The sequence below is a fragment of the Neofelis nebulosa genome, chromosome 14, assembly GCF_028018385.1.
Source record: "Neofelis nebulosa isolate mNeoNeb1 chromosome 14, mNeoNeb1.pri, whole genome shotgun sequence".
NCBI lineage: Eukaryota > Metazoa > Chordata > Mammalia > Carnivora > Felidae > Neofelis > Neofelis nebulosa.
Genome location: NC_080795.1, coordinates 11,367,023 through 11,376,262, shown reverse-complemented (window position 1 = coordinate 11,376,262; position 9,240 = coordinate 11,367,023).

The window sequence follows — 9,240 nt, the reverse complement described above, 5'->3', positions numbered from 1 at the left end:
AGTGAATTCACAGGGTGTGCAAACACCACCACAATCTAATTTGAGAAGATTTTCATCCCCTTATAAAGAAATCCATAGCCATTGGCAGTCACCAGCCCTAGTCAACCACTAACCTTTCTGTCTCATATACAGCTGCCTATTTTGGACATTTCATATGGAATCATACAATATGTGATCTTTTGTGACTGGCTTCTTCTATTTAGTGTAGAGTTTTCATGATTCATCCTTGTTGTATCATGTACTTCATTCTTTTTGTGGTTGAACAATATTCCATTGTATGGGTATACTATAATTTCATTTACCCATGCATTCTTGAATGAACACTTGGGTTGCTTCTAGTATTGGGGCCATTTTGAATAATGCTATTATGAATATTCATGTATCTCTTGTCTTCTTCATCTGGTTGTATTCTAGCCATCTTTCAAGGCTCAAATCCAATGACAACTCTTTTGTGAAAGCTTCCTTGATCTTTCATGAAGTCACTAACACCACCTGCCCCTGACCCCCTTTCCTTCCCATTATACTCACTTAGCACTTTGACTGGGTTTCATTTTTTTTTTTTTTACCATGTATTTATTATTGAGAGACAGAGAGGGACAGAGCATGAGCATGGGAGGGGCAGACGGAGGGAGAGACACAGAATCTGAAGCAGGCTTCAGGCTCTGAGCTGTAGCACAGAGCTCAATGTGAGGCTCCAACCCACAAACCATGCGATCATGACCTGAGCCCATGTAGGATACTTAACCGACTGAGACACCCAGGCGCCCTGACTGGGTTTTTATAGCATGTCTGTCCTCTCAGCAGCTGTGAACTTCCCAAAGACATCTCACCATTTTTTCCTATCTGCCTTGGTGGCTAGTATGTCCCTGGTCAACAGTTAGATAAATGTTATCTGTTAGAAGAAGAAATGAAGTAAGGAAGGGAGAAAAGAAAGAAGAAGTTAGCCTTAAAATAAGAGCCCTTTGTTTTTAACTGAATCACAGTACTATATTATCTGGGATTCTTGATGTCAATAGCCAAATGAGTTATTGGAGAAGGGAAAAAGGATTTTTTTTTGAGATAGAAATAAACTCATTATATTGTTAGTACAAAATTAAAAGACTTGAATAGTTTTATCACATTACCAAATTTTATCAGAACAGAATTAAAATTGCAAAACCAACGGCAACAGTGAGTCAGAAAATTAAATATAGTCAAGCTGTAAATAAACAATTTATATTCCTGTGATTAATCATAATAGCACCACTTAGTTTGTGTTTGAAAAAGATGTTTTTTTCAGTTAAGTATTTCCTTATCTTATAACTTTTATTATATAGTTGGGAAATTACTTACAATATATGAAATACGTAGAATATACATAAGATTTGACACGTAGAATACATTTAATATTTGGCAAGAACGTTTGAGAGAGAAGGTTTTTTATTTAATGCTAAGGAGAGAAACATCTGCATTAAAATGGAGACACGTATGCGTGTCTTTCAAAGTGGATAGCTATCCACTTCCATAAGCTTGGAATACAGAGAGGAGTAAACCTAAGATGTTGGGATATGGGCTGACAGGTTGGAACAGACCAGCAGGGTTAGGGGGCTGGGAGAAAGCCCCATCTTGCTTTTGGCTGCACCCATATCTAGCTATTAGTTAACTTTTAAGACTGCCAAGGGAGATCCTTTATTGGAGGTAAAATGGAAATGACTGCCCATTTTAAAGAAAGATCTGGGTCTTTCGCTTTTTTGCGTGTGCCCACAAGAGTAAGAGTAGGCATAATTTCAAAGCACAAAGACAAAACAAAATTTGACTTGCTTTTTCCTTTTTCCTAGAGCAGAACCTGATTATGTCATTCCCTTTCTGCTATTGCGTTTTCTCAAGGACTTGAGTTACAAACTCTGATCTGGGGAAAATGCAACGAGGGGCTCTTGGCAAAAATCACTATCAATGGTGGAAAGCTAGTGGGTGGCTCTAATACAATAGTAAGACCTACTAATCAACAGAAGCTATCTTGAGGCCAGGCACTCTACTAACTGCTTCACATCTGAAATCTTAACTTGATAATTATTGTACTGTTCCGTGAAATGGGTATTTCTATCCCTATATTTTATGGGAGAAAATGGAGACTTTGAAATATTAAGCCCGTTGTCTTTCATTCATTTATTCTTTCCATCCACTATTTTGATGATTACTAAATGGTGTCCCTGTTGGTTATGAGGTACGTATTCATATCCCAAGCTATCACCTCCTCCTATACTCTGGAACCATCCGTTGTACCTTCTAGAAACCTTGCTCCATCATTTATTTTGTCCACATGTGTCACGAAAACTTTTTCCATATGCTCTTTTCATATTAAAATCTCTTTAATTATTACAGAACTGCTTAAAAATTTTTAAAAATTTAATGTTAACTCAAGTGTAGTCAACATACAGTGTTATATTAGTTTCAGGTGTCCAATATGGTGATTCAACACTTTCATACATCACCCAGTGCTCATCACAAGTGCCCTCCTTAATTCCAATCCGTACTTAACCCATGCCCCCACCCACCTCCCCTCTGGTAGCCCTCAGTTTGTTCTCTATAGTTAAGAGCCTGTTTTTTGGTCTCACTCTTTTCCCCCCTTTGTTCCTCATTTTGTTTCTTAAATTCCATATATGAGTGAGATCATATGGTATTTGTCTTCCTCTGACTGGCTTATTTCACTTGGCTTAATACTCTCTAGATCTTAAAATTACATTTGCCTTTAGAGCTACTTTATATCTGTCTTGCTATTTGAAGGTAAACTTCTTAAAATGATGAACACTCATTTCCACATGTTCATATATTCACCTCTCAAACCAACGTACCTCGTTCTTTTCCACTACTCAATGGAAACTGCTCTAACTGAAGCCATCATTAACTTTCCAATCACCAAATAATGCACACCTTCTTCTCTGCCTACCTTACACGATTGCTCCATGATATCTCAGCCTGTGGGCCATTCTCTCCTTTGAGTTTTCCCCTCTCCTGATTTCTTTATTTCTCTTATCCTCTAGTATCTCATTCTCAGTCTCCTCTGATGACTTATCGTCTTGATCTAATGCTGAAGTATCAGTCTTTCCCAAATTGCAATCTTTGGTCATTCTCTTTTCTTATTTATACATTCACTGTCATAAATTTACCTAAACCTGGTGGTGCCCAAATTTATATCCACTGCTCAGATTTCTTTTCTCAACTTTAAAACCATAACCACAGCCACTAACTGATCCTTTCCATTTGGTTGTTCTACACATAGCTCAAAATCAGTGTGTCAAAACCTGGACTCCATACCTTCTACAAAATTGTTCCTTCCATTATTTTACCAGTGATACCATGGTATCCAGTCACCTAAACCAGAAAACTAGAATCAGTCTAAGCCCCTCCCTCCTGCAACCCTCCCCCCACCTCCACCTCCTATTGTCTTCTTTCTATATTTTGTCTGGAACACATTCTTTCCTCTTCATCCCTACTTGTTACTGCTTTAGTTTACCTCTTTATCTTTTCTTGCCTTGATTATTGTATTAACCTCTTGAATTTTCTCCCTGCCTTCAGACTTTTTTCTTTGCAATTTATCTTTCACAGGACTTACAGAGAGTTATTAAATGCAAATAAATGCATGGCATTTTCATGATTAAATTCTGTTAATGTGTTTTCATAGCCTTCAGGAAAGTCTAAGCTACTGAGTTTGGCATAGAAGACATTTCATAATCGGGTCCACATCTTTCTTTTTAGCTTTATCTATCATTCACTCCACATGCCAGCCTCACCCCATACAACTTGAAGTGTAGACTGCTTGCCATTAAAGGCACCTGAGATGTGATCCTCCTGGCATTTGTACCTTTGTTCTTTCCTTCCTTGAAACTGCTGTTCCCCCCTTTCTCCATCTATGATTTCCTTTGGATTTGTGACAGGTTGACCTTATCTATCATCCAATCTGAGGTAGGTTATTTTTCTTTTCTTGGATTCCATGGTCCACAGATTATTCTTTATCTTTTTTTAAGTTTATTTATTTTATTTATTGAGAGAAAGAGAGAGAGAGAGAGAAGTGGAGACAGAGAAGGAGAGAGAGAATCCCAAGAAAGCTCCATGTTATCACCATAGAGCCTGACTCAAGGGCTCAAACTCACAAACCCATGAGATCATGAACTGAGCCAAAATCAAGAGTCAGACACTTAACCAACTGAGCCACCCAGGTACCCAGGATTCTTGATTCTTCTTTATCTTTGACATGAAATTTATCAGTAAACATTTCTTTCAGAAACAGAGTGTTAATTTGTTGAGAGCTTTGTATTTATTTTGGCTCACAGTAGGGATTCAATTAATATAGTGTTATCAAATGAATGGATGAATTGGTCTGAGTCTGCTATTTAAATAGCATCTTGGAATCATCTTAGATTTTTTCCTAACTGTTATAGCAGAAAGTTGTTTTCTTTCCAATAAATATCATGGAAGAATTAAAGCATTTCATATACTTTTCCCTCCTTTTATTTTATAGAAGGCATTGCTTCGTCTTTGAGTTTCTCAATAAAAGTATTACCTATACCACTCTATTTCTGATCAAAGTAGACCCTTGGTGACAGAGAGCTTAGGTAAAGATTTTGAGAAAATTGGCCACTGGAGAATTCTCATTATTTGGTAAATGAAAGACTGTCCTAAAGCACATCCAACTTATGAGATGCCCTCAGCATGCCTGAGGTCTGAGACTCTGAGGTTATAGGTTGCTTGTTTGTTTCCTGTCATTTATTTAAAAATATCTTGCATAGGGGAGAAATATTTTTATAAAATAGCTTTTCTTTATGTGTTAGTGATCATGTAGGAACATAGCGTAGATTTAGAGTTTTAGATAAAATCTAACGTTCTGTAGTTTAGAGAAATGATGTTTACAAATGTGTTAACTATGCATCATGTTGGCATAATCAGTGAGAAAATCACACATGAGGCTGATGCATTACATTAGGATTGGAGACTTTCGTTTCTTCGTAGAGTGAAGGATGGATTTCTCTGAACAAGTCATCTAATTTTTCTATTCCCATTTATTTAGCATTCCATGATTGCGTGATGTTCCACCATTTTCTTCCTTTTTCTCTCCACCTTTCAACTTAATATTCCTTACCTCCTCCCCTTGACAGAGTCTGGAGCAAATTTTCTAGGGAAAATAAAAAAAAAAAACCCTCTTCTCCATGCTCAACTAATGGACTTTTTATTTCTCTGCACATGGTCATACATCATTCATTCTGATCTTTAAAAAAAAAAATCAATATCAGCTTTATTTTTTTCTCATTTTTCGCCTTGAAAAAAATATTCACTTGCTTGTAATCTTCCAGTGGCTTTCTCACCCTTGAATTTATTCACAAAGCATGTAAAAGAGTTTTGAGTTTTTACATTCACTCATTTATCCAACAAGTTTATTACCTACCATGCATCAGGCACTCGGAATGTATCAACACACAAAACAGACATAAATCACTGTTCTGTGACCTTACATTTTAGTGAGGGAGGCATACGATACTTAACAAACACAATAAATACGTGTGGATTATTTGGTATTGTAAAGATAATAAGTGGCTGTAATTGGAGATAGAAGGCTTACAGTAAGTGCCATTGAGAAGATTAAATATGGGCAAAAACTGAAGTAGGTGAGAGAAATAATCCCAGATATCTGAAAATTTGCATTCCCGACGGAGAGAACAGAGAGTTCAATAGCCCCGCCAGGTTGATGTGCACGACTGTGTGAACAGCAAGGCACCATCGCAGGTGGGAAGGAGCAGGGGCAGGAGAGAGCAGGGTACTAAAGACGGACAGGAAGCAGATGATTAGGATCTAAGGACTTTGGCTTTAATTCTGAGTGAGATGAACAGCCTTTGAAAAGTTTTACACAGCTCTTGATACATTCTGATAAATACTGCTAAAATCCTACTCCAGGTGCCAGTTCTGAGAAGTCTGAGGAAGGGAATCCAGGTGGGATGCCATGGCAGCTTACGACAGGGTGGAAGATCTAGACAGAGGGAGAATTTGTCAGGCTCTAGATGATTCTTTTTTAAGTTTATTTATTTTGAGAAAAAGAGAGGGAGGGGCAGGGGCGGGGGGAGAGAGAGAATCCCAGGCAAGTTCTGCAGCAGGCAGCGTGGAGCCTGAAGCAGGGCTTGAACCCTCGAACTGTGAGATCATGACCTGAGCTGAAATCAAGAGCTAAAGGCTTAACTGATTGAGCCATCCAGGTGCTCCTAGATGATTTTAGAAAAGTGAGCCTAATAAGATTTTCTGATGGATTGAATATGGAATTTCAGGGAAAGAGGAATCAAGGATGACTTTAAGATTTTTTTTTTTCTGAGTAACCAGAAGGATGGAATTGCCAGTGAGATAGGGAAAATTCAGTGGAGCAGGATGGGAGGAAGAAATCAGATGTCCAGCTTTGGAAATGGTGAGTTTGAGATGTCAAAATCCAAGTGAACATGCCAAGTAGGTATTTGGATTGATGAGTCTGGGGTTTGGTTTGGGCTGTAGATTTTTTTTTTTTTTAATTTTTTTTTCAGCGTTTTTTATTTATTTTTGGGACAGAGAGAGACAGAGCATGAACGGGGGGAGGGGCAGAGAGAGAGGGAGACACAGAATCGGAAACAGGCTCCAGGCTCTGAGCCATCAGCCCAGAGCCCGACGCGGGGCTCGAACTCACGGACCGCGAGATCGTGACCTGGCTGAAGTCGGACGCTTAACCGACTGCGCCACCCAGGCGCCCCTGGGCTGTAGATTTAAATTTGAGAGTTACCATCCACACACAGAGGATGTATGAAGCCCTAAGACGGGATAAGATCATGAAAGGAGTGTGGGTATGTAGATTAGAGCACCAAGACTCACTTGGAACATTAAACGGTTCAGAAAAAGAGAGACCCAGAAGAGGAAACTAAGAAGGGAAGACAATTGTGAGGTGGAAAGAAAACCAGAGTCGGTCCCTGGGAGTCAATATAAAGAAGCATGTCAAGGGGAGAGGGATCAATTTCATCCAACCCTGAAGATGAGCCAAACGAGATGCGGATGAAGGTCATTGAAGGTCACCAGGGAGGTCATTAGTGACTTTGACAAGAAAATAGTTTTCATGGAGGGGTGAAGCAAAACCTGCTTGAGAGGATTTTTCAGACAGCCTGAAAGAGAGGAAATGGAGGCAACAAGTGTAAATGATCTTTCCTGGGAATTCTACTGCAAAAGGCAGTTGGAAAAATACTGCATTAAGTGGCTGGGGAAATAACATGGCCTTAATGTATTTTTTTCCAATAGAACAAATAACTTCTTTTTGAATACTGCTGATGAAAACGATTCATTAAAGAGGAGAATATTAACGATGTGGGAAAGGCAGGATAGAAACCTTAGAGTGATGTTTTTGAGGAGGTTGGTGGGGGGGGTGGCCTTTCCACAGTAGTAGATAGGAAGACATGAATGAGTTTGGTTGGTAGTAAGTGGATTGTTGTGGTGGTGAGTCTGAAAATTCTCTTCTAATGGCTTTACATTTTAAAATCTTTCTGTTGTTAAGAATAATGCACAGAAAATTATACCAAATGTCAATGCGAAGACCAGTGAGTTCTCACCATAAGAAGGCTATGTGTGCCCAGCATCTCGGTCAAACAATAGAAAATTGTAGGCACCCCAGAAACTCCTCACACATTCCTCAATAATCCTTAGGCACTTTCCCCTCCTCCAAAGTAACCACTCTTCTGAATTAAAACACTACAGTTTAGTTTTGAACTTTAAGAGCTGATATGCGATGTTTTGCATTTGTGACAACATTGTGTTTATGAAATGCATCCACTTAGTTGCACATTACTGTGGTACATTTATTTTTGTTTCTATAGGATATTTGATTATAAGATTACATAATTTGATTTTCTATTCTACAGTTGGTGGGCATTTGGATTGTTTCCGGTTTTGAACTTTTAGCCTGCTATGAACTTTATTGGATATGTGTGGAAGGCGTTTTTGTTGATACATGTCTACGGTGGAATTGCTGGGTCAACTGGTACGCATGCTCACGTTCAATTCCAGGAGATAACGTCAATCATTATGATTTCATTGTATCATTTGCCATCCCACTAACAGTGCATGAAACTCCCATGTCCCAGTTCTTTCCTATGCTTACAGTTGTTATTGTTCCAGTTCCAACCTTTCTAGTGAATGTGGAGTTTAGTTTACATTTCCCTAGAAACTAATGAAATTAAGCACCTTTTCATATGTGTCTTGGCCATTTGCATGTGTTTTTCTGTAAAGTATCTATGCAGGTTTCTGGCCTTTTTTTTTTTTTTTTTTTTTCTGTTTTTCCTATGAGGATTTTCTTATCAATAAGGGATCTTTGTGAGTTCTGGAAATGAGTCCTCAGCTGGTTATTTATTTATTTTGGAACTATATTTTCACTCTCTATTGTTTGCCTTCTAACTCTGTTAATGGTACTTTTGAGGAGCTGAGGTTCTTAATTTTAATGTAGTCCTACCTACCAGTTTTTGCCTTTATGCTTCGTGCTTTCTGTATACTACAAGAAAACTTTTCCTGGGCCTCAACAAAAAGATATTACCCTCCAGAAGTTGTATTCATGATTTCTCACGCTTGGATTTAGAATTGACATGGAATTGGTGGGAGATAAGGTCAGAATTAATGTTTTTTTTTTTTTCCACAAGGAAATCTAATTTTCTCAGGACCACTTACTAAAAGGGCCATTCCTTTTCCACATCTCTGAAGTGGCACATTAGTTTGAAAATAAATACATATGATTGAGTAGGTTTTTTGATCGATTCCATTTGATTAGTCTGTGCATTTCCTTTTTCTCAATGCCATACTGTCTGATTAATGTTGCACCCCCTCCACACATATTTTCTTAACACACACACACACACACACACACACACGCACGCACGTATATATACACAAACACATATTTATTAAATACCGCTATACTCTTATTATGTTTTAGACATCATATCTATTCAAATCTTTATGCACATTTACCACTTTCATGGCTTGTCATTCCTTCACAAACTCCTTTCTGAGCTCCATCTGGTTTCATTTCCCTTCTTCCTGAAAAACACTTTTTAGTACTTCCTTTTGCAAGTCCACCAGAGCTAAATTTCCTGTTTTCCTTTTTTCAGAAAATACCTTTGTTGTACCTTCACTTTCGAAGAATGTTCTTCAGGTGCCACATTCTGTGTTGGAGTTATTTCCTTTCCATACTTTGTGAAGATATTAACCTGGGTCTTC